Below are 25303 nucleotides of genomic sequence, written 5' to 3'. Positions count from 1 at the left end.
CCATTCAATATTGTCTGGAGATAAAGTGCCAGGAATAAGCATTTATACTATGTATCTGGCATTATTTTAACTGCTTTTGACAAATATTATCTCACTTGAAAAACTCTAGAAGTAAGTCATTACTTTTTTATTTCCTGACAAAAAGCCTTGAATGCTTGTTGTCCTCTTCCTCTTCCCCTTTCTTATCCTCCTTCTCCCACTCAACTCCTTTTCCTTCTCCTTTCCCTTGTTCTTTTCCTTCTCCTACTCATTTTTTGGTTGATCTTCTTTTCCTGCTTCTGCACTTGCTGCTGCTGCTTCTCCTGATGATGATGGTGGTAGTGGTGGTGCTACTACTGCTGCTTTTATTTCATAATCCAGTGAATTTTATTATTTTTAAAAACTCATTTATGGCATGAATTCATAGGGGATTGGTTCCAAGAGTGTAGGTTCCTTGCCACTGGTTCTCACAAAGTATGCTTCTCTGCGTGGAGCAGGCTGGCATTTCAGTTAAACACAAAAATTGTTTTGTTTGTTTTTGCTTCCTTCTTTTTTTAAAGTTTTTTTTTTTGTATTTAATTTCCCCCCAGTCACATGTAAAAACAATTTTTAACATTAAAAAAAAACTTTGAGTTACAAATTCTCTCCCTTCCTCCCACTCCCACCCCCTCATGAAGAAGGCAAGCAATTCCATATAGGTTATATATGTGTAGTCATGCAAAACAGAGCCATAATAGTCATGTGAAAGAAAATGTAAGATAAAAAACTCAAGAAAATTAAGTGAAAAAAAAGTTGCTTCAATCTGTATTCAGACACCATCAGTTCTTTCTCTGGGGATGGATGGATAGCATTTTTCATCCTAAGTCCTTCAGGGTTATCATGGATCATTGTATTGCTGAGAATAGCTAAGTCATTCAAAACTAATCATCTTACAATATTGCTGTTACTTTGTACCCAGTCAATTTCACTTTACATCATACAGTGTAAGTCTTTCTAGGTTTTTCTGAGAGCATACTGCTCATCATTTCTTATAGTACTATAGTATTCCATCAGAATTATGAACCACAGCTTATTTAGCCATTCCCCAATTAATGTGCATCCCCTCAATTTCTAATTCTTTACCCCCAGAAAAGAGCTGCTCTAAATATTTTTGTACATATAGGTCCTTTTTCCTTTAGTTTTTTATCTCTTTTGGGATAGAGACCTAGTAGTAGTATTGCTATGTCAAAGGATATGAATGGTTTTATAGCCCTTTGGGAATACTTCCAAATTGCTCTATAGAATGGTTTAACCAATTCACAACTCTGACAAACAGTACATTAATGTCTCATTTTTTTTTCCCAAAATCACCTCCAACATCTGTCATTTACCTTTTCTGTCCTACTATCTAATCTAGTAGGTATGAGGTAGAATCTCAGAACTGTTTTAACTTGCATTTCTCCAATCAATAGTGAGTGAGAATATTTTTTCATATGGCTGTCAATAGCTTTAATTATTTCATCTGAAAACTGATCATATCTTTTGATAATTTATCAATTAGGGGATGACTCCTATTTTTTCTTGTAAATTTGACACAGTTCTCTATATGTTAGAGAAATGAGGCCTTTATCAGAGAAACTTGCTTCAATTTTTTTTTCATAGTTTCTATTGCTAAGTGTATTTCCCTCCATCCTATTCCCCCTACCCCCTGATTGCTAAGTGTATTTCCCTCCATCCTATTCCCCCTACCCCCTGTGCCTCCTCAAAAGTGTTTTGCTTCTGATTACCTCTTCCCTTTATCTGCCCTCCCTTCTACTACCCCTCTCCCTTCTCTTATGCCCTTCTCCTTCTATTTTCTCATAGAGTAAGGAAGATTTCTATACCCCATTGGCTCTGTACCTTATTTCTCAGTTACACTTAAGAACAATTTTTAACATTTATTTTTAAAACTTTGGTTTCCAAATTCTCCCACCCACCCCCCACTGAGAAGGCAAGCAATTTGATTTAGGTTATATATGTGTAGTCATGCAAAACACTTCCATAATAGTCATGTAGGGAAAGGCTAACTCTATTTCCCTCCATCCTACCCCCCCCATTTATTATATTCTCTCTTTCCTTTTATCCTGTCTCACCTCATAAGTGTTTGCTTCTGACTCCCCCACAAAAAATGCCCCCCCTTCTATCAATACCCCCTCACCCCCTATTTTCCTTCAGCATAAGATAGATTTCCATGCCCAATTGAGTTTGTATGTTATTCCCTCCTTAAGCCAATTCTCATGAGAGTAAGATTCACTCAAACCCTCTCACCTTCCCCATCTTCCCCTCCACTCTCAAAGCTTTTTCTTGCCTATTTTATGTGAGATAATTCACTCCATTCTACCTCTCCTTTTCTCCTCCCAGTACATTCCTCTCCTCCTCTTTAATTTTATTTTTTTAGATATCATCCCTTAATATTCAACTCATCCTGTGCCTTCTGTCTATATAAATGTTCCCTCCAAATACTTCTCTCCAAAAATAATAAGAAAGGTCTCATGAGTTACAAATATCATCTTTCCATGTAGGATTGTAAACAATCCAACTTTAATAAGTCCCTTATGATTTCTCTTTCCTGTTTACCTTTTCATGCTTCTCTTGAGTTGTATATTTGAAAGTCAACTTTTCTATTTAGATCTGGTCTCATCTCAAACATCTTCTCATCATTGAATATCAATGTTTTTCTCCTCATGGATTACACTCAGTTATGCTGGGTCAATTTTAACCCTAGCTAACTCTGACCTCTGGAATATCATATTCCAAGTCCTCTGATGCTTTAATGTAGAAACTGCTAAATCTTGTGTTATCCTGATTATGGTTCCACAATACTTGAGTTGTTTCTTTCTGGCTGTTGTAATATATTCTCCTGACCTGGGAACTCTGGAATTTGGCTATAATATTCCTGGCATTTTCATGGTGGGGGGGGTTCTTTCAGGAGGTTATCAGTGGATTCTTGAAATTTCTATTTTACCCTCTGGTTCTAGAATATCAGGGAAGTTTTCCTTAATAATTTCTTGAAAGATAACGTCTAGACTATGTTTTGGATCATTGGACTACCTTTAGGTCCAATAATTTTTTCTTAAATCTCTCTCCTGGATCTATTTTCCAGGTCAGTTATTTTTTCCATGAGGTATTTCACAGTCTTCCTTTTTTTCATTCTTTCAGCTTTGTTTTATAATTTCCTTATTTCTCATAGAGTCATTAGCTTCCATTTGCTCCATTCTAATTTTTAAGGAATTATTTTCTTCAGTGACCTTTTGGACCTCATTTTCCATTTGGCCAATTCTGCTTTTTAATTTTTATTTATTTTATTAAACATTTTAATTACATTTTACATTCTCAACTGGATTTCAATGCAAGGTTTGGGCTGCACTCAGGAGTTTTGCAGGCTGCAGTTTGAATCCTCTATATTAAAGGATATCAGTAAGAAAACATAAAATTAGAAAAAGAAGGGAACTAGTGATGTGATAATATCAAGGGATACTTTGGGCAAAGTGTCTACTCTACCAGTACTAACCAAATACAAGGTGTTCCATAAGTCTAAGTGCTCTTTTAAGCTTTTTTTAAAAAAAGTTTTTCTTCTTTATTAGTTTATTTTTGGCTTGACAATTCTGCTTTTTAAGGAATTCTTCTCCTCATTGACTTTCTGGACCTGTTTTGCCATTTGGTCTGGCCTATTTTGTTTTGTTTTGTTTTGTTTTTCGGAGGGGGGAAAGCAAGGCAATTGAGGTTAAATGACTTGCCCAAGGTCACAGAGCTATTAAGCATCAAGTATCTGAGGCCAGATCTGACTCAGGTCCTCCTGGCTCCAGGGCTGGTGCTCTACTCACTGCGCCACCTAGCTGCCCCTAGTCTATTTCTTAGGGTATTATTTTCTTCGGTATTTTTTGCAATCTCCTTTACCAAGATGTTGACTTTTTTTTGTGATTTTCTTGCATCACTCTCATTTTTCTTCCCAATTTTTCTCTACTTCTCTTACTTGATTTTCAAAATCCTTTTTGAGCTCTTCCATGGCCTGACACCAATTCATATTTTTTCTTGGAGGTTTTGGATGTAAGAACTTTGCCTTTGTTGTCTTCTTCTGAGTGTATGTTTTGATCTTCCTTGTCACCAAAGTAAGTTTCTATAGTCTGGGTCCCCGCTGCCCCAAATGTTTGTTCATTTTCCTAGCCAATTACTTGACTTTTAAACTTTTTGTTAAGGTAGAGCTGTGCTTATAGTGTGAAGGGTGTACTGTCTCAAGCTTCAGGTGTTTTGTGCAGCTGTTTTCAGTGATACTTCTAGGGATCTGTAAGTTTTCAGTTCTTCCAAGGTGGTATGATCTAGGGAAAGGTGTTTACTCCTCTCCTGGTCTGTGCTCTGGTTTGTGAGCAATCACAGGCATTCTTTCTTGCCCTGGAACTATGAGGAGGGTTCCCTCTCCACTGCTGCCACTGTCATGGCAGTGCTCCTCCTTGCCCCACTGTCACCCAAGACTGCAACCCAGATCCAAGTACGGGCAAAACAACAGAGTCCTGCCTCAGTGCCAGCAGAGAGACCCCTGTAATCTCCTTCTGACCTGTTATTTTCTGTGGGCTGAGAGCTCTGGAAGCAGTCACTGCTGCAGTTACCACCACCACTGCCACCACTGCTAATTCAGTCACTCCCAAGGCCTGCTCCTCATTTGCTGGGGCCAGGGCTGTGCTGGGGTTGAGGTTGAACTGTGCTTCTCTCTGACCCATGTCCAACAGACCTTTCCTACTGACCTTCTAAATTCTCTTTGGTGTTTGTGTGTTGAAAATTCTGGAAACCACCACATCTGTTAGTGATTCAGTCCCCCGGGGCATGCTCTGGGTTTGCTGGGGCCCAGTCTGTGCTAGCATGGCTTTCACTGGTGCGACAGACCTTTCCTGTCAACCTTCCAGGTTGGCTTGGTCTGGAAATTTGTTTCACTCTGTCTTTTTGTGAGTTCTGCTGCTTTAGAATTTGCTTAGAATTTTTTTAATAAGTATTTCTAAGGGTTTCGGGAGAGCTCAGCTGAGTCCCTCCCTCTACTCTGCCATCTTTGCTCTGCCCCTTTTGGCTTCCTTCTTCTTCTGATCATTTTCCTTTACCTGCTTCAGGTAGCTATCTGCTCTTAGAACACAATATGCTCAATATGCTCATTAATTCTCTTAGCTAGGATCTTGCCCTTAACCTGTTTGTTTCCAACAATACCTACAGCATTTCAAGTAACATTATAGACCCATCCAGTCTTGCCATGGTAACATTTGTTCTTGCTGTGAACTGTGCCCATACCCTTGATATCTACATTATCACCTTTTTTATGTATTAGTGTATATGTATGCAAAGGGACAACACCATGTTTTCAAAAGGGCCTAGAAAACGAGTATCACATCCCTCTTCTTTTTCCTTTTGTGTTAGTCATCTTGGCAACTCACTCAAACCTCTTTCCTGAGCAGGAGCAGTATGAGCCCCATGCTTTTGACTAGTAATGTCTTTGCTAACTTGTCATTATGAAAGGAGATGATTTTTTCCCCCTAGCTCATGGTTCCATCCAGTTGTTGATGTTTTTTGAAACCCTGACAATGTTGTGCCATCTCTCCAACCTTAAGTACCAGTTGTGACACCAATAGTTTATTATATGACAAAATCACAGTATAATACATTCAATGAATGTTTCACTTCTGCAAGGTCTTTTCTTTAATGAGATTTCTCAAATAGAAAGGTATAAATAGAATTCTATCAATTGCTTTAAAAATAAAATGAAGTAGATTTGGAGAGATGAAGAAATTCATTTTGTGAAAGGATTTTGAAGACTGAGAATGACAATGACAAAAAAATAAAGACATATAAGGTTACTATAGAATTATAAGGTTGGAGGTAGCAAAATGAAGCAAGCAATAAATCGCACCCCACTTAAAGTAATTAACAAAATGTTCTATATCCTGATACTTTTATTAAAGGAGAACATATTTTTGGTTGAACTACACAAATATTCAATTAAATGTGTAATCTAGGTGCAAACATAAAAACTATAATGGGGCTTAGATTTAAGAGAAAAAAAAGAAACAGACTCAGGAATTCTAGTCATGGGCTAATCTTAGGATATAGCACCTTCAGCATGTTACTCAGAGAGAATTACTTGATGGGGTAGGAGGTAAATAAAAATAGATTATTTAACTCCTCTCCCACTTCCTGTGAACCACAGAAAAACTGCAAATTTCAAAAAGAAATTAGAATTAGGTTTTCATATCCATGTCAATCAATACTTCCTGGTCATACATATTCTCTGAGCTTGAGTTCATTTTACTGTGTACTCTAAATATACTTGTAAAAAAAAAGGATGCACTATGGTTGGGTGAGGGGATGTGTTTTGTAAAAAAACAATTTTTAGCATTATAATATTGTAATACTAAATATCTGCTTCTAAAAGCTAATTGTCTGGCTGGAGAGTTGATATCATCTGATAATACATGGGAAGCATACATTTGGGGGTCCATGAGAGTTCAAGGACCCCCTCCCCAAGGTCCCTCAAAATTCCTCATTGAATCCCGAAGAAAAAAGGTTGATAGATGACTTCAGGAAACCCACAAGTCCAAGTGGTGTTGAGAGATTGAACCCAAAGGTTTTGCTTGCAATGGCATATTAACATATGAAAGAAGGTAGGACTGTTCAGTTGGTGGTGGGGCTTTTTTTTTAATTGTTTAGTTTGTTCCTTTTTTTTCCTCATCCTGAACTTTTAGAAAATGAAGACAAGGTTAACATGCAGCTGAAAATGGAAACCGGCTCTTTCAACAGTGATTATTCCACTAAACTATATTTCTTCATCATTGCAATCAGTGTGAACTTTACTATCCTGTGGCATGAGACTCATACTGTAGGTTCTACCTTTAAAACACCCAAATAAGAGTCATCACCTTATTAAACTATTATATCACACTGCAAGTGCATTTCTTGATCTTTCAGCTCATGAAAATTTAACTTTCTTGCATAGATTATGCTTGTTAGATAATTATCATTATTAGCAAAATCTTTATAGTTTAAATCCAAATATAGGGAAGTTCCCAAGAGTCAAGGCAGATGTTATTATGGCAATAATTTCCACATATGTAGTTGGAACTTTAGAAGCTGTGGGACTGTGAGAAACGTGGTTTTGGGGATCACTGGACTTCCTAGGCAAGGCCAAAATTCTGAGGAAGAACCCTGTGATAATCCCTAGGGAAGGCTGTGCAGACCACAGGACTCCCAGAGGAAGACCAAGTGGTATCCCCCCCTTAATCTGTGGGGATCACAGGGCCTCCTAGGGGTCAGACCCTAAGGAGGACCCAAGTGATGGCCCCTTAGGACGGCGATAAGATCACAAAGCTCCCGAGACAGGGCCGGAAGTCCCAAGTGGTGTCCCCTTAAGAAGGCTGTGCAGACCACAGGGTTCCCCAAGGGAATCCGGAGTGGTAGCCCTCTTAACACTGAAGTGGGGATCACAGGACACCCCAAGGCAAGATCAGGGAGTAAGCCTGGGACAAGCTTCCACTGCCCATTGCTTTCCTTCACTTGACCTTAGGAAGATCCATATGATTTGCCCATTCTCACCCAAAGAACTCAAGACCAGAGTGAGCAGAGGAAGGCATTTTATTACGCTCCTCGAGAGAGCGGGTATAATGCTCACTGGAACACTCACACTGCTACAGCTGCAGGAGCAGGGGTAACCATTCCCTCTACTCCTGCTAGAGTTACGGTTAGTTTACAATCTTTATTTTTTACATAGTTTTCCTAGGTTATACAGTTTATATAAGTAGGTTAATAAGGATACAGAAGCAAAAGTGAAGCTAATTAGATTTTCCTAGTCTTAGATTAGGATTAAACTACATTCTTTTACTTCCCCTACTTTCCCTCTTTAACATATGCAAATTATGCAAATCAGTAGGCCTGGATTCTTGACCAAGACCAGACCCTAGATAAGCTTGAACTGGTTCAAGGGATTTGGCCTCTCTAATTCTCTTGACTGCCTTCTCAAAAAGCATGAGCATGCGTACAAGCCTATGACCTCTCACCTGACTGACCTTGAGGCCTGGTTTCTGCTAAAGCTGGGGCAGGGGAGGGGAGTACACCTTTAGTTCTGTGGAAACAAAACTCCTCCTCCCATTTCTTACAGGGACCATGCATCATCCAATGAGCATCAAATATACATAGCTGATGTGTGAGTAAATAGACAACATAAGCAATACTTTCCTAGGGCATTTGGGATTATGATTGCTTTTCCTACCTCCTAAAGATACCAACAGAGATGAAAAGACATTATTCCAGTTTTATTGCTGATAACATATATTAGATTAAAAAAATCAGAACAAAGAGAGAATGTATTTGAGCTTTTACCATATGGCTTACTTGCTGTATATATCACAAGTATGTTTAATAGTCACTGGGAATGTTCCGCCTTGGAAACTTACATATTCAAACACACTTTATTAAACTTAGGGCACACTATGCCCTCCACTTGACACTAGAATTCACTTGCTATTTCTTGTTTGGAACCTCTTTGCTAGACACATAATGGAGCCGAAAATAAACTCTCAAATACCTTGTATCGCAACTGCTTGATGAGGACAGATTAAGCTAGAATAAATCCCCAAGGTATGAGTATGCAATAGTGTGATTCTATTGAATAAACAATTGATACCTGGGTTTTGTCGATTTATTTTTCTTTCTCAATGTTCTCAAAATTAAATTTCTCAATTCATCTTTCCACTGAAGAAAATTGCTGTGAACATGACTAATGTGGAAATACATTCACATGATTGTACATTTATAAACTATATCAGATTGTTTGCTGTCTTGGGGAGGGGAGATGCAAAGAAGGGCAAAAATTTGAAACTCAAATCTCATAAAAAGTGAATGTTGAAGAGTATCTTTACATGTAATTTGAAAAAAAAATAATATTTACCAAAAAATAAAATAATGCTTAAAAAAGAAATAGGTTATGATAAAGGAAAGGAGGTTAGGTGTAGTTGTCAAGCTGTTAAGGGTTTAAAAAACTACAAACGTCTTAATGAAAAGCTTAGCAGATAAAATTGTTGATGAAAAATAGCCCAGAATACAATTCTTGGAATCACAATAAGGAGAGAAGGTAGAATTTTGCAGTGAATTGCACTGTGTGAAGAGGCATCATAGTAGTTGGTAGAGAGCTGACCATGAAGCTAGAAAGATATACATTCAGTTCCTGCCTCTGAATTACTGACTCTATGACCATGGATAAGTCCTTTAACTTTCTAGACTCTCGGTAACTGTCTAAGAATACAAATTACAAAGAAGGTGCCGATTGATATTGCTAAGTTTCCACATCATAAATTTCCTATACCACTGAAATAACTAGTCCAGTAGATTTGCCTGTCCCTTGTGTATATGCTGTTGAAGTTTCCAATATTGTCTGTTCTCTTTCCTACTGGGGAAAGGGAAAAGGATCAACCTCTCTCCACAGAGGAAGTTGTCAGGAACAAACAAGTGTTCCCAGACAAACAATGGAAATAGGGCTTCAGTGAAGTAAAATCATCTACCATGGGAGAAGAAAAGTTAATCTAGGTCAAGAGATTGAAGAACTGAAGGATGCTACTCCAAGGAAAAGGCAAAGAAAAGTAAAAGTATATATCTCTATGTAAGAAAAAGAAATTTGAGGATCTTTAAGAAGACAAAGGAGGTAGATGCTTTGCAGAGGAAGCAACTGTACATCTCCCAGGGAATGATAAAATAAAGCCACAGAAGCTATAAAGAAAAATATTCAGTACAGATCAGAAAAAGAACAAAAAAGTTATGGTGTTTGGTAATTCTCCACTCAGAAGTACAAAGCCAGATATTTGGTATCCTGGTAATAACAATGGAGAGTTCTGTTGTGTTTCTGGGGCAAATATCAGTGACATAACAGAAATACTACCCAAACTGTTAGAAATAGTTGACTATTACCCATTCTTTCTGATTTATGAGGGCATAAACAGTAGTGTGAGAAGGAACCTTTCACATCTTGCTAAATATGACTGTATTGGGCAAGAAACTAAAAGCCATAGGAGCAAAAGGTTGCCTCACTATTATACAGTGGAGACAAGGGATACGGAAGAGAAGAACTGATTTAAGAAATGAACAACTAAAAAGCTGTTGTCTGAGAATGGGATTCAGAGGATTAAGATAAAAGAATGATAGGTTCTTATCCCAGAATGGGTTGTTAATAGCAAAGGATGTAAAGAATATATTTACTATTCACCTGCAAATGAAATAAAAAGGACTTTAATATAAAAATATAGGAGGAAGAAAGCTATTTGTATATAAAAAAGTCACAACAATGAAGAAAGAGGACTAATGGCTCACATACTCAGATATTCACAGAATACAAAACACAAAAAAGAAGACAGTGCTTAAGAAAAAGACAAAGGAAATAAAGGAAAAACATAGCTTCAAATGTCTATACTCAAGTACTCAAATTTAGGCAACAAACATGATGAACTATAAATCCCAATGCAAAGAAGTCAATTTGACCTAACAAGTATCATTGAGACATTGTTATAAATCCTATGACTGAAATATGACCCTGCATGTGAGAATTGGAGGAGCATTTGGATTAAGATCAAAGAAGGGAGAAAAAAAAGCAATTTTTGTCATACAAACTACTTGGACAGAAAAATGGCATTATAATCTTGGCAGAGGTGCCTGACATAATGGCAACGAAGAACTTCAATTATCCAGACATCTGTTGAATCTTTCTCTGCCAAAAACTATGAAGCTATTAGCTTCTTTTATTTGCCTTAATGATAATTTTATCTTTTAAATGGTGGAAGAGATCATGAGACTCTGAATTCTAGATATGACTTTCACTAACAGGAAGAAAAATGTTGCTAGAGTGAAAAGAATGGGAAGCTTTGGGGGGAAGTACCTAAGTGTCCACTCTATGCTAGAGTTTATAACAGAGAAGTAAAGGAAAACTGGGCATAATATAACATAGATCATTGATTTGGGAGTAACAGATTCCAAAGCCTTCTGAACAATATTAAGTAGGAACTTAGCCCACAAAGTTGTACAGAGGAAGTCAGCACAGAATTAATGGGAACAATAGCTAGGTCCCAATTAGTACAAACAATGTTTCTGGAGAAGTAACTGAATTATTTTAATTTACACTATATATTTTCATTGGGCTGGGAGCAATTACCTTATTTTATGTTATTAAAACTTCAAATAGAACTAATTAAGATACATGTGACCACTTCATAGAATTCATGGTTCACACTAATTGAGCCCTAGATGCATTTCTTTGCTTTTTGATTTTAATCTTTTAATGGAAACTAGATAATCATCAGTAAATAAATATTTCAATATGCAAAGAACAAGAAAGATACTGAATAAGAAATTGTGAACCTTTGTTATGTCTAATTTTGGAAATACGGGACTTATCTAAGGAGATGGATGTGGGTGTACTGGGAATTTACTAACCAGTTTAGATTTTTAAAATATATATTGAGGGGGATGGGGGCGTGTTTCCCGCTACCGCTACCGAGGCCAAAGGGCCCAGGTTGCCCGCGTGGGCAGTGGGGCTGAGCTAAGGTAAGTGCCAGAAGAGGCGCCAGCACCAGATGAGGTACAGACCCCACCTGACCGGACTGGACCGAGCACTGTTGCACTGCGGCATATCCTCCACTCCGCCAAGGAAGCTTATGACAAACACGACACCTCTACAGAGAATATGGATGACTAGAACCATGGTCCGCAGTTTGAACCCATAGTGCCTCTTCCTGAGCAGGAGATTAAGAGCCTTGAAGAAGCTAAAGAAGAGTTCTTTAAGATGCAGGCCAACTTGTTCTGATTTGCATCTGAAAATGACCTTCTAGAATGGAAAGAAAGAATAAGAGCCTGGTAACATGATGCTGCTGAAACACAAAGAGAAAGGGACGATGCACCTCCTCATGAGAAGGAACAAAACTCTAAAGATCTGGGTAAATCACTGTAAAACACCATTGATGGAGCTGAAGCCCAACGCAGGCATTGACAGGGTCTAGAACACACATGCTAACTTTGCTGATGAAAGTCCCAAGCCTGAATGGTTGGCTATTCAATTCCTAAATGCAGAAAATGCCAAGAAGTGCAAGGCAAAATTTGGAGAATGCAGGTATGAGGCAAAAGAAAGGGAAAAGAGCAGGAGCAGACAAAGAAAGCAGCACAGACAAAATGGTGGAGAAGTTGTTAGAGCTGTAAGTGAAGGAGAAGAAGGAGGAGAAAGAAGGAAGTCTGAGAGCCCAGAGGCACTAGAGAAGGCCACCAAGGACTAGCATGTGTTACCGAAATAAATCATCTTGTGGGCCTCACCTTCTTTCCTTTTATTTTCTTTATTTTTCTTTCTTTATTTTTTTTAAACAAGGGACATTATATAAAGAACCGTATTTCAGCCTCCAGGTTGTTTTTTAAGTTTTTACCTTTTTGAAGATGTCTTCAGCAAGCCCATTCCCACTCATCTACAGGACTTATAACATTCCTATTCATAGTGGAACACACTTATTTATAGTACATCCAACGGAGTGAATAAAACATTTGAAAGCTGCATCCAAGAACAAATAAATAAACAAACAAAAATATATGTCAAGAAGATGAATTCAAAGGCAGGTAAAAGAGTATGGCATAGTCCTATAAAACTAGCAGCATGAATATTAAATTGGAGAGAGAGATAGAAAGACAGAGAAAGAGAGAGACAGGGAGAGAGGGAGAAGAAAGAAAGGAGAGAGAGACAGACAGAGAGACAGAGACAGAGAGAATTATAGACCAGTCAGAAGCCATGATTGAAAAGACTGGAATTCTTGTTCACATATAATTTGAATTAGAAAGCCTCCGAGACTCCTTCCTTCCATCTCAAAATTCTGGGATTCTGACATGCTATGCTTTGTCACTGGGAAGTGACATGCTTTGCACACCAAATCCTTATGGACCATGACCTAGGCTTATTGGGAAGGAGAGTAGAGAATCCTACTTACCTCTTAACTCTTTAAGGAAGAGCTATGGGATAACAAAAACAAAAAAGAGAAAAAGCATTCTGCAATAAATGGAAATGTAGTGTTGAAACAAGGAGAATAAATGTAGGGTATCTGGTCTAGTTTTCTTTCTTATGCTTTCTGCTTCATACTTCCCTGTGCTGCTATGAAGAAGTAACAAAAATCATTGTGACTGGTCAAACAAAAGGGCTGTAGTCCAAATGCCTGGCATTTATGAGAATCATTCTGGAGAATATGCAGAACATTCAGTCAATCTAGCAGAATTCATTAAGCACCCACTATGTGTAAAGCATTGTTGTTGTGTTTGTCCTTCATTCTCAAAGAGCACCATGACATTAGGTAGATGATGACATGACTTGCAGTTGACTTTGATTTGAGTGAGGGAGGGTTCTGCAAAGTCACCAGCCTCCCTTTTTCCTCCAGAGCCATCTGGGTCTAGTGGCCAGACATTCATCAACATGACTGGAGATGACCCGGGATGCAAGGGGACACCTTGGCCCTTTTAGGCTAAGGTGTTTTCAGGTTCTCACTTTGAGTGAGGTAACATCCATTCAGTGAATAGGCCTCTTTAGGAAGTGAGGCAAGGGATGCCACCCCCCTTTTTTGTATCTCTAGCACTCAGTACAATGCTTTACCTTGAATAGTACTGAGTACTAGAATGTACTGAGTGCTGGAGATATAAAAATAAAACGGGGGAGCAAAAAAAAAAATTCTGCTATCAAGCAACTCACTCTTTAATAGGGGAATTCTCATAAACAGTATTGGTATAGAATTCTGGAAAATTCTGGAAGAATGAGGGCAGCTTTTACCTTAGCCTTCAGGAGACTCCTTAGCTTCAAAGTGAACTTTTAGGACACTAAAAAGATTTTCTATTATCCAAATCATTGTATGGTAAGATTTAGATATATCATGACACAAGGAAATGAGTCATATAAAGGATCAGGAAATTATTACATTGGAAGATATTATCTTACAAGCCTCTTGATGAATCAACAAATATTTAATAAGCTCTTTGTGCTCCACATTATGGTCTGTGGCAAGATTAATATGCTTTTATTTCTACTAAAGTTTACCCATTCATACTGTGGTGTTAATGTAATTAATCCTTTAATAGACTTCAGGTGGAGCTACTTAAGGGAAGCTTGATTAGGGGAAGCTTGTTTGTAGTAAGGCTCATAACCTTTTGCTAACTAGGTGTGAAGCCCCAGGCCCACACCTTTTTCCTAATTAGGTCACAAGAGGTGCAAAGCCCTCAGGCCCTGAAAAGGGCATACCCTTTTTAGGGTATAGATAGATAGATATACACATATACCCCCAGGGTAGCCTTAAGCTCAGAGAGAATGCTCTGTGTGTGTGTGTGTGTGTGTGTGTGTGAGAGAGAGAGAGAGAGAGAGAGAGAGAGACAGAGACAGAGACAGAGACAGAGAGAGACAGAGAGACAGACAGAGAGAGGCAGAGAGAGACAGAGAGAGAACTGCTAGGGCTCTCAGAATTGAAAGCTCCCAGAACTTGGGGAAGAGAGGACACAGGCAAGCAGACAACTAGGATTTGTGAGTGAGTGTTTATGGGAAGGCCCCAGCAGAAGGGAAGGTCACAGGACAGCTTGGCTCCCAACTGCGATATTGTGTTTTAATTTCCTTGCTGTTATAATGAAGTGGACTTACTGGTTTTGGGATACAATTGCTGCTATGTTGAGTTGGAGTTATTGGTTTTGGGATTTGATCCTCTGGTGTCTGAATAAATGTTTTACTTCTTCTGCCTTCTATGTGGAGAGTCTTTTATAATATTCTGTGATACTGAACCATACAGGTATATTTACAGTCACCATTGATATCGTGAATCTTGCCATACTGATATACATACCCAACTATTGTGGCTTGAAGATATTTGTAGATAGAAACAATACCCCATGATATCTTTTTTTAATTTAATAATTTTTATTTAATATTTTAGTTTTTAACCTTGATTTCCACAAGATTTTGAGTTACAAATTTTCTCCCCATTTCTACCCTCCCCCCCATTCCAAGATGGTACATATGGTCGTTCCCCAGTCAGCCTTCCCTTCTGTCACCCCACTCTCCCCAATCTCCTTTCTCCTTACTTTTCTTGTAGAACAGGATAGATTTCTATGCCCCATTCCCTATACATCTCGTTTCCCAGCTGCATGCAAAAACAACTCTTTTTTTTTGAGCATCTGCTTCAAAACTTTCAGTTCCAAATTCTGTCCCCTCTTCCCTTCCCACCCACACTCCCTAGGAAGGCAAGCAATTCAGCATAGGTCACACATGTATCATTATGTAAAACACTTCCACAATACTTATGTTGTGAAAGGCTAACTATATTTCCTTCCATCCTATCCTATCTCCTTTTATTCAGTTTTCTCCCTTGACCCTGTCCCTTTTCAAAAGTCTTTGCTTTTGATTACCTCCTCCCCCTATCTGTCCTCCCTTCTCTCATCCACTTCTTTATCCCCTTCCCCTTACTTTCCTGTGGAGTAAGATACCCAATTGAGTGTGTATTTTATTCCCTCTTCAAGTCAAATTCGATGGGAGCAAGATTTACTCATTCTCCCTCACCTGCCCCTTCTTCCCTTCCAACAGAACTGCTTTTTCTTGCCACTTTTATGTGAGATAATTTACCCCATTCTATCTCTCCCTTTCTCCCTCTCTCAATATATTCCACTCTCGACCCTTAATTTAATTTTATTTTTTTTAGATATCATCTACTCACCCTGTGCCCTCTGTCTATAGATACATATATTCCCTACAACTACCCTAATACTGAGCTTAAGCAAGTCCCTGTTTTCCAGCCACCATCTTGAATACACCCCACCCCATGATATCTTAAATAAGCTTTTCTTCCTATGTAGTTATTGACTAGACTGGATAAAGAAAATGGAGCAGAGAGAGCAATAAGCATTAAATGTTGAATCAGCAGCTATACTAGTTTAGATTAGTTTCCAATAAGATAAAAAGTCTTCATCAATACAATTTGTCAGTCAATAGTTTTTTACATTCTGTATCATCACTGAAATGATATAACTATTCTATAAGCACAGGCACATAGCAAGTAATAAAAGACCATAGATCAACCAAAGGTGTTTGCCAAAGGCAAGGAACATGTCCTTCATAAAGCAAAAGAAGTCTCTACAAATGGACAAGTTTTCCTACAATTCTTCCATTCACAAATGGCGTTAGATCAATTTCACTTAGACCTCAAAAGCTTCCTCAATGAAGGCCCTAATTTTATCTGCACTTGAAAAAACAAAGCAAATGAAAAGCACATATTTCCTATATTATGACATACAGATGAATGGGCACCCTATTGATTTACTCAAACACACATACACACTGTCCATCTGTCATATATGTGCCATAAATATACATATATGACATACATATGCATATATACACACATATATACATATATATGTGTGTGTGTATATATATGTGTGTGTGTATATATATATATATACATACATACACACACATACTGGACTTTGTGTGTGAGCATATGTGTTTGTATGTGTATGCCAGCAGGTAGGTGGCATAGTGGATAGAATATCAGATCTGGAATCAGGAAGACCTGAGTTCAAATCTGGCCTGAGACATTTAATAGCTGTGTGACCCTGGGCAACTCATTTAACCATGTTTGCCTCAGTTTCCTTATCTGTAAAATGATCAGGAGCAGGAAATGGCAAACCACTCTAATTTCATTGCCTAGAAAATCCCAAATGGGATGATAAAGAGTTGGACACAACTGAACAACAACAACAACAAAATATATACGCACGTATATATGTGTGTATGTATGTATGTATGATCATGTATATATACATATTTAAACATACATACGTGTGTGTTGACAGATGAACGATGAGCTAAGTTTAACATTGAATGGGAGGAAGATGTTAAATTAAATTAAATTTAAAAATTTAATTTTGGGCCAAATTAAATTTGAAAAAGTATGTAATCTTTTCAATAGCCTATGTTATTTGCTACCCAAAAGAGCCAAATTATTTATATTAACATTCTGTCTGGAATGTTACATGGATGAGAACCATTAAACATCAGGATTTTCCAAGAATCAAAATTTCAGGAATCCTAAAGTGCAATAAAAATATATGGCATGTGAATAAATACTATACACAAATTGTGTTTAAGGCATCATTTAATGTAAGTACTCTTCTGACCCCAATCATTGCATTGTACTATTTTGCCGTTCCCAAAAATTCATTAGGTATCGTTTCTCAAAATTTTCCTCCTCTTGAGATTGATTTTAAAATAATTGGAAAGTATCACAGTAATTCCCCTTCACCCCCATTAAAAAAAAGACATTGACATTCCGGACATATTTTTCTCCTTTCATATTAAATTGAAGACAATTACTAACAAGAAGGCACAAGTGTTAAGAGGGTTGAAGAAAGGATACTTGTGGAAAGTATATTTTTCGTTGGGACTTGAAAGAAGCCAGGGAATGAATCATTGAGATATTTTTAAATTTTTTAGTATGTGGGAGACATGAGTATCTTTATAGACAGCAAGGAAGCAGTCAGTAGTTAAAGAGAAATTGAAAATAAGAGAGTGGTGACAGTAGAGGGGGCAGTCGATTGGAGAAGATAGAACATAATGGAATCATGTACAGGTGTTTGCATTGGCAATAATACTACTACTAGTAATAATACCTAACAGCTAACATTTATATAGTGCTTACTATGTCCCAGACACTTTTGAAAACACTTCACATCTACTATGTTATTTGATCCTTACAGCAATTTTGGAAGATGGATACTATTATTATCTCTATTTTACAGATGAGTCAACTGAGGCAAACAGAGTTTAAATGACTCGCCCAGAGCCGCACAGCTAGGAAGTGTCTGGAACCAGATTTAAATGAGGTCTTCCTGACTCAAGGCCTGGAAATAGATCCACTACACATATAGTTTTTCTATCCTTTGGCAACCTGTAGATTAGAGATCTGTTCAAGAAAATTAGAGATATCAGGGGAATGTTTCATGCAAAAATGAGCCCACAAAAATATGGGGACTTAACTAGAGCAGAAGATATTAAGAAGAGGTGGCAAGGATACCCAAAGAACTATACAAGAAAGCTCTTAACATCACAAATAAGCATCATGGTGTGATTCTGATGTACAGGAGCCAGACATCCTAGAGAATGAAGTCAACTGGGCCTTTAGAAGCATTACTAACAATAAAGATAATGGAGGTGAGAGAATTCCAACTGAGCTATTTAAAATCATAAAAGATTATGCTATTAAAGTGCTGCACTCAATGTGCCAGGGAATTTGGAAAATTCAAAAGTGACCACTGGATTGGAAAAGATCAATTTATGTGCCAAGACCAAATATGGGCAATGCTAACAAATGTTCAAATTATCGAACAATTGCACTTATTTTACATGCCAACAAGTTTATGATTAAGATTCTAAAAGTCAGCCTTGCAACAGTATGTGAAGTGAGAATTACCAGAAAAGCAGGAAAGTTGTCGAAGAAGTAAGGGAACTAGAGACCAAATTGCCAAAATTAACTGGATCACAGAAGTTTCAAAAAAATCTACTTCTGTTTCATTGACTATGCTAAAGCTCTTGATTGTGTAGATCACAACAAAACATGGCGAGTCTTCAAAGAAATGGGAGTGCTTGATCATATTAATTGTCTTCTGAGCAATCTGTTTACAATGCAAGAAGCAAGAGTTAGAGCCAAACATGGAAGAACAGATGGTTTTAATATTGGAAAAGAAGTATAGTAAGACTGTATATTGTCACTTTATTTATTTAATTTATAAGCAGACTACATCATGCATCATACCAGGCTGGATGAATCAAAAGCTGCAATTAAGGTTGCCACGAAAAATTTCAGCAATCTCAGATATGCAAATGATACCATTCTGATGGCAGGAAGCAACAAAGAATTAAGCTCTTGAGGAGAGTGAAAGAAGAGAGTGTAAAAGCTGGCTTGAAGCTTAGTATCAAAAAAACTAAGATCTTGGCAACTTGTCCCATGACTTCCTGACAAATAGAAGAAGAAGAAATGAAAGCAGTGTCAGATTTTATATTCTTGGGCTCAAAGATCACTGCCGATAGCTACTGAAGCCACAAAATTAAAATCAACTTACTCCTTGGAAGGAAAACCATGACAAATCTGAACAGTATTCTAAAAATCAGAGTTATCACCTTATCAACAAAAGTACTCCCTAGCAAAATTATGGGTTTTTTTTTTTCTAGTAGCAATGTATGGCTGTGAGACTTGGACTATAAGGAAAGCTGAGCACCACAGAATCATGCTTTTAAACTGTGGTGCTAGAGAAAACTTTTGTGAGTCCCTTAATATAACACCTGACACAAAGTAAGCTCTTAATAAAGGTTTGATCTATCTATCTATCTATCTATCTATCTATCTATCTATATATCTATATCTATCTATCTATGTCCATCCATCTGTCCATCCACCCATCCATATGTCCGTCTGTCTGTCCATCCATCCATCTGTCTGTCTGCCTATCTGTCGTATTCTGTGTGTTGCTCTATTATCTGTCATCTATCTGTTGTCTGTCACTGTTGTTCTCTCTATTGATCAACCCATCATATTACATGTAACCTTTACCCCAAAGACATTTTCACTGAAATAGGGAAGCCTCATCAGCTAGACTGTGCAGGTGACACACAGAGAAACCTCAGTTACTACCAATTTCAGGTGGCCTAGGACAGGACTTCTGAAAAGAAGCCATACGTCTAGACATAGAAGAAGGAAGACCACTGCTTCTGCAGAGTCTATTGGTCTGCTCCATGTCACCTGGGATTTCCTTAACATCATCTCATAGGGTTGTTGTGAGGATCAAATGAGAAGATATTTATTGATTAATATTATGTTTTTTTCATTTATTTTACTTATTTTAATAACTAATAATAATTACTTAGGACAGTACCTGGCACATAGTTGGCACTTAATAAATGTTCCTTCTCCATCCCTTTCCTTGCTTACTGGGACACAAAGTGTTGGAGAGGCAATTGCTCCCCTGGAAGCTAATGAAGACAGCAAAGGTGAGGAGATTGGGAGCAGAGATGAGATATTGACAACTCATGAGTGAGATGCAGGAGAACCAAAATAAGCCTGAGGATCAGCATGTAGATCAGGATGAAATAGCAGATTTGTGACTAATTAGATGGTTGGTACTTATTCCACTAGCCCTTTTTCTTCCTTGCTGCATCTATTTCAGTCTGCAATTGAAAACTATATTCCTTTATAAGTATGTGTCTGTGTGCCTGTGCTTTTTGAATGCACTAGTATAGTACATAGCAATTTATAGTATTCTCATCCAAACCTATTAGTGGATTATTTGAGATTGAGAAGGAAGATAGATTTTTTCCAGTTTAAAAAGGGTGGGGAAGATGAGTCCATGAGAGAGAGAGATTGAGAAATTGTGCAATTTTTGTGATACACCAATGCTTATTCAAACTTCAATCTGTCTTTTGAATTGAGAGAGAGAGAGAGAGAGAGAGAGAGAGAGAGAGGAAAGCAGTGGCTAAATGGAGTAGGTAAAGCTGTGTGTGCCCCTTCCCCTTTCATTAGATGTCCTTTGACATGTATTCACTCCCTGCTCCACATGAAAATATCTCCCTTTACACTGAGATGAGGGAAGCTATCATTTGACCTCAGACACTTATCAGCTCTGTGACCCTGAGCAAGTCACTTAACTCTGTTTGCTTCAGTTTTCTCATCTGTAAATGAGGTAGAGAAGGAAATAGCAACCCACCCCAGTGTGTTTTCCAGGAAAACCCAAATGAGGCAGCAAAGAGTTGGACACAACTAAAATAACTGAATAACAACAAACCATTAAAATGCCCTATATGTGCCTGGGATCTCTTCTCCTGGTTCATAACCTGGGTCCTAGAGTGCTATATGCACTGTTTTCTAGCCAGAACCCCACCCTGGTGTCAACAGACTTCTCTGTTTTTCTCCCTAATAGAATCTGTTCTGAAAAAATGACTCACAAAGACTTTTTTCTTAGATTTTCTCATCAGATTTTTTCTATGCTTTCTATATCTATTTATTTATTGGAAGAGGGAGGCAGATGGGAGAAGGTCACTGCATTTTTTTCCTACTACTCTGCTATCTTGTCTCCACTTCCCCTAACACCACACTTATGGGAAGCCATGGACAAGAGTTTGCACAGGGCAAGAAAAAAATGAAAGAAAATGTGATCTCCATTGTTGGAGTTAGTACTTACATCAATGCTGTCACATACCCATTCAAATATTAAGGAGTATAATAGGTTGCATCTAATTAATTCTGGACAATTATAAGGTTGACTACTTTGCCAAATACTAAAGACATTCCTTACTTAAGAAAAAGCTGAATATGGCAATGTATGTTAGTGTCTCATGGCTTATTTCAGGAATAAGCTTGGGTTTTTTTTCTTAATTCAGTTTATAAAAGACACATCAGTCTGAAAATCTCCAAAATTAAGGACTAAAGATGTTCTTAATAGTCATTTGGACATCTGGCATTCTTTGAACAATCACATATCTTGAGTATAGATGTATTTACATTTGCTTGTGCTCATAGAACCATACCAGAAAGTCTGTATAATTCCATTCCAACGAATACAAGTAGACAAGTTAGCCAAACTATAATATGCTTCTCTACTGTGCAGAGTACTGTATAATCATACAATCTTCCTTCGGTACATAACAGCACTTAATAGTCAACTTAATTTCTCATCACTGCTACAGTGCAGATGATGCAGGAAAAGAATAACAATGTTTCACAGGTATGTTTGTTGATTGATCTGAGAGGAATTATTGCAGATTAAAATTTTCAATAAGAAAGAATTTTGTGGGAAACATTGATTGAAATTTTTGTTGTTGTTCAGTACTTTCAATTGGGTCTTACTCTTTGAGACCCCATTCAGGGTTTTCTTGACAAAAATACTGTGGCACTTTGCCATTTCCTTCTCTAGCTCATTTTACAGATGGGGAATCAGAGGTAAGCAGAATTAAGTGACTTGCCTGGGGTCACACAGCTAGTAAATGTCTGAGGCTAGATTTGAACTCAGGTCATCCTAATTCCTGGCCAGGAGCTCTGTTACCTGGCTGCTCTATTGATTAACATAAATTAATATACTTTGATTATATTCATAAATATTAATTATAGATTACATATATTAATGCATTGTATTTTAAATATAATTTTTAGAAGTATTTTCCTGCATTGGGAAAAATAAACATTTTCCAAAAGATGATGTCTATTTTTCTTTTGGCTTTTATTTTTCATTGGCCCCTGGGAAATTTCTTCACATGTGATCAAATATTTACTAAGATGAAAGTCAAGTGTTAAACAATTTCTGAGTCAAATTGATGTGCTAGCTCTTCGCTGTCTGTTGCATTCCATCTCCCACTGTTTCTTTGCATGTTTCCTTCCATTTCTGCAATGTATTCCTTCCTTTTCTAGCCTTCATTGTAGCCTCAGCCTCCTTCAAAGTGCAGTTCAAGTGCACTTTTATGATCACCAGCTCCCACCCCAGCAATCCTCATTCCTCTTGAATTTGCTTTGCATGTACAATAATTTATGTAATAGTACAGTATAAGGGAAGCCCCTCTAGAGCAAGAATTGTTTTATCTTTCAATGCTGAGCACCTACCTCAGTTTCTTATAGGTAGTAGGCATTTGATACTTGTTAAATTGAACGAAATCTCATTTTCAGAACAATTTCTAAGAAGACCAAAAAGACCCGTGAGGCTTTGAAATCAGAAAGTTAAATAGGATTATTAGTTATATGGACAATATCCCCTTTAATGTAAAAATTTTTGGACAGTTAATTCAACTACTTTCCACACATCATTTTCAGCTTTATGGACATGGGTCTAATAATTTTGCACATGAGCACGTTTACTCATTTCTTCTGCTCCATTTCTTTCTCACATATTTGCTTTGAGAAATTAAATGATTTGGTCCAAAATTTATGTAGTTTTATCATAGGATCTAGTGTTTCTAAGTATGTCCAATAATTTTATTTTCTATCAGAATATGGTTTTGCTTTCTCTAGTAATTAAAGATTTATAAAAACTCAATAATGATTTGGTAAAGAAATTTGGTAAATATATTATGAAGTAAATGTCTAAAATTTTACTTACAATTCAGGATGCATGTACACTAAAGAATTTGGTTATTGGATACTATGACATGACATGAATACATTTCTCTCTAATATATTATACTATTTTTGGATAGACTATTATTGTGTATAAATTGACAATATAACAATGTGGTCAGCCTCAATCATCATTTCCTGTTGCAGTAAAGAATAATGCAAATTGTTGTTAATGTTGCTTGATGGCATCTTGAAGTTTGCCATTAGAAAAGATTAATTTGTGGATGAAAATCCTTTTCCATTTTCTTTCCATTGATGCTGTTATAAAAGAAGACACTAAAAGAAAGAATCCAGACGTAACTTGTATTCAGTGAGCAATTCACTGTTTCTGAAGACTATCACAGTTGGGTTGACAGTGAATGGGTTTAAAAGGAATGGAGAATCTTGTATGCTAATATTTTGTATGCATTTATAGATATGTATGTGTGTGTGTACACACATGATTTTGATTCAACAAGCATTTTTAAGCACAGTGTTTCCCAGGCACTATGATATAAATTGGGAATGTAAAGAAAGGCATAAACATGGCTCCTTCCCTCAAGGAAAGCACATTTGTTTTCTCCTCAGAGTGTGAACTCATTGAAGGCAGAGATTGTCTCTTGCCTCTTTTGTATTTGTTGTTAATTAAGTCATTTCAGTGGTGACAGACTCTTCATGACCAAATTTGGGGGTTTCTTTGCAAAGATATTGGAGTGGTTTGCCATTTCCTTTTCCAGTTCAGCTGACAGATGAGGAAACTGAGGCAAACAGGGTTAAATGATTTGCCCAGGGTCACACAGTTAGTAAGTGTCTGTGACGAGATTTAAATTCAGGAAGATCAATCCTCCTGACTCCAGGCCTGGCACTCTATCTACTGTCCTACCTAGCTGCCTCATCTTTTTGTATCCCCAATACTTAAGAACTGTGCCTGATATGTACTCATCTTGAATGATTTCTTGATTCTTTTTTAAAATTATTTTTAGTTCTCAACATTCACTTCCATAAGATTTTGGGTTTCAAATTTTCTCCCCTTCCTTCTCCTCCCCCCTTCCCTAAGAGGGTGTGCAATCTGATATAGACTCTACTGATACATCCATATTAAGCATATTTTCACATCAGTCATGATGTAAAGAAGGATTAGAACTAATGGTAGGAACCATGAGAAAGAACAAAGAAAATAACAAAAGAAAAGGAAAGCAAATAGTATGCTTCCATCTGTACTCAGACTCCAAAGTACGTTCTCTGGATGCGGATGGCATTTTCTATCATCAGTCTTTTGGAGTTGTCTTAGATCTTTGCATTGCTGAGAAGAGCTAAGTCTATCAAAGTCAGTCATTGCACAATGTGCTTGTTACTGTGTACAATGTTCTCCTGGTTCTTCTCACTTCACTCAGCATCAGTTCATATAAGTCTTTTAAGGTTTTTCTGATGTCTGCTTGCTCATCATTTCTTGTAGTACAATAGTTTTCTGTTACATTCATATGCCACAACTTGTTCAGCCAATTCTTTACCACCATAAAAAGAGCCGCTATAAGTATTTTTGTACATGTCAGTGCTTTTCCTGCTTTTATGATCTCTTTGGGATATAGCCCTAGAAGTGGTATTCCTGGGTCAAAAGGTATACAGTTTTATAGCCCTTTGGGCCTAATTCCAAATTGCTCCCTAGAATGGTTGGATCAGTTCATAACTCCACCAACAATGCATTAGTGTTCCAATTTTCCCATGTCCAGCATTTATCATTTTCCTGTTTTATTGTGTTAGCCTACTAAGAAGTGTGATGTGATACATCACAGTCATTTTGATTTGCATTCCTCCAATCAATATTGATTTAGAGCATTTTTTCATATGACTATAAATGGCTTTAATATCTTCATCTAAAAACTGCCTGTTCGTATCCTGTGACCTGATTTATTGATTCTGATGTGAGAGACAACATGCAATTAATTATGAATATACAAGATATATACAGTGAAAATGGAAGCTAGCCTCAGAGGTAAGTCACTAGACGCTAAGAACTTCAGAAAAGGGTCCTAGAAGAAGATGGGGTTTGAGTTGAGTCTGAAAGGAAGCCAGGGAAGAGCTCAGAGAGAGCTGAGAAGGGAGAGCATTCTAGACATGGGTGATAACCAGTGGAAACTCAAGGAAGTAAGTAACTGTCATTTGAATAT

General features: G+C 37.4%; 1 pseudogene; it reads left to right on the top strand.

The window, feature by feature from the left end:
* The first annotated feature begins 6736 nt into the window (after positions 1-6736).
* LOC118837363 lies at positions 6737-12255 on the top strand (annotated as a pseudogene).
* Positions 12256-25303: the final 13048 nt, after the last annotated feature.

The sequence above is a fragment of the Trichosurus vulpecula genome, chromosome 2 (assembly GCF_011100635.1).
Source record: "Trichosurus vulpecula isolate mTriVul1 chromosome 2, mTriVul1.pri, whole genome shotgun sequence".
In the NCBI taxonomy this organism is placed as follows: domain Eukaryota; kingdom Metazoa; phylum Chordata; class Mammalia; order Diprotodontia; family Phalangeridae; genus Trichosurus; species Trichosurus vulpecula.
The sequence above is the reverse complement of the archived record's forward strand: the minus strand, read 5'-3'. Positions and strand labels throughout refer to the sequence as shown.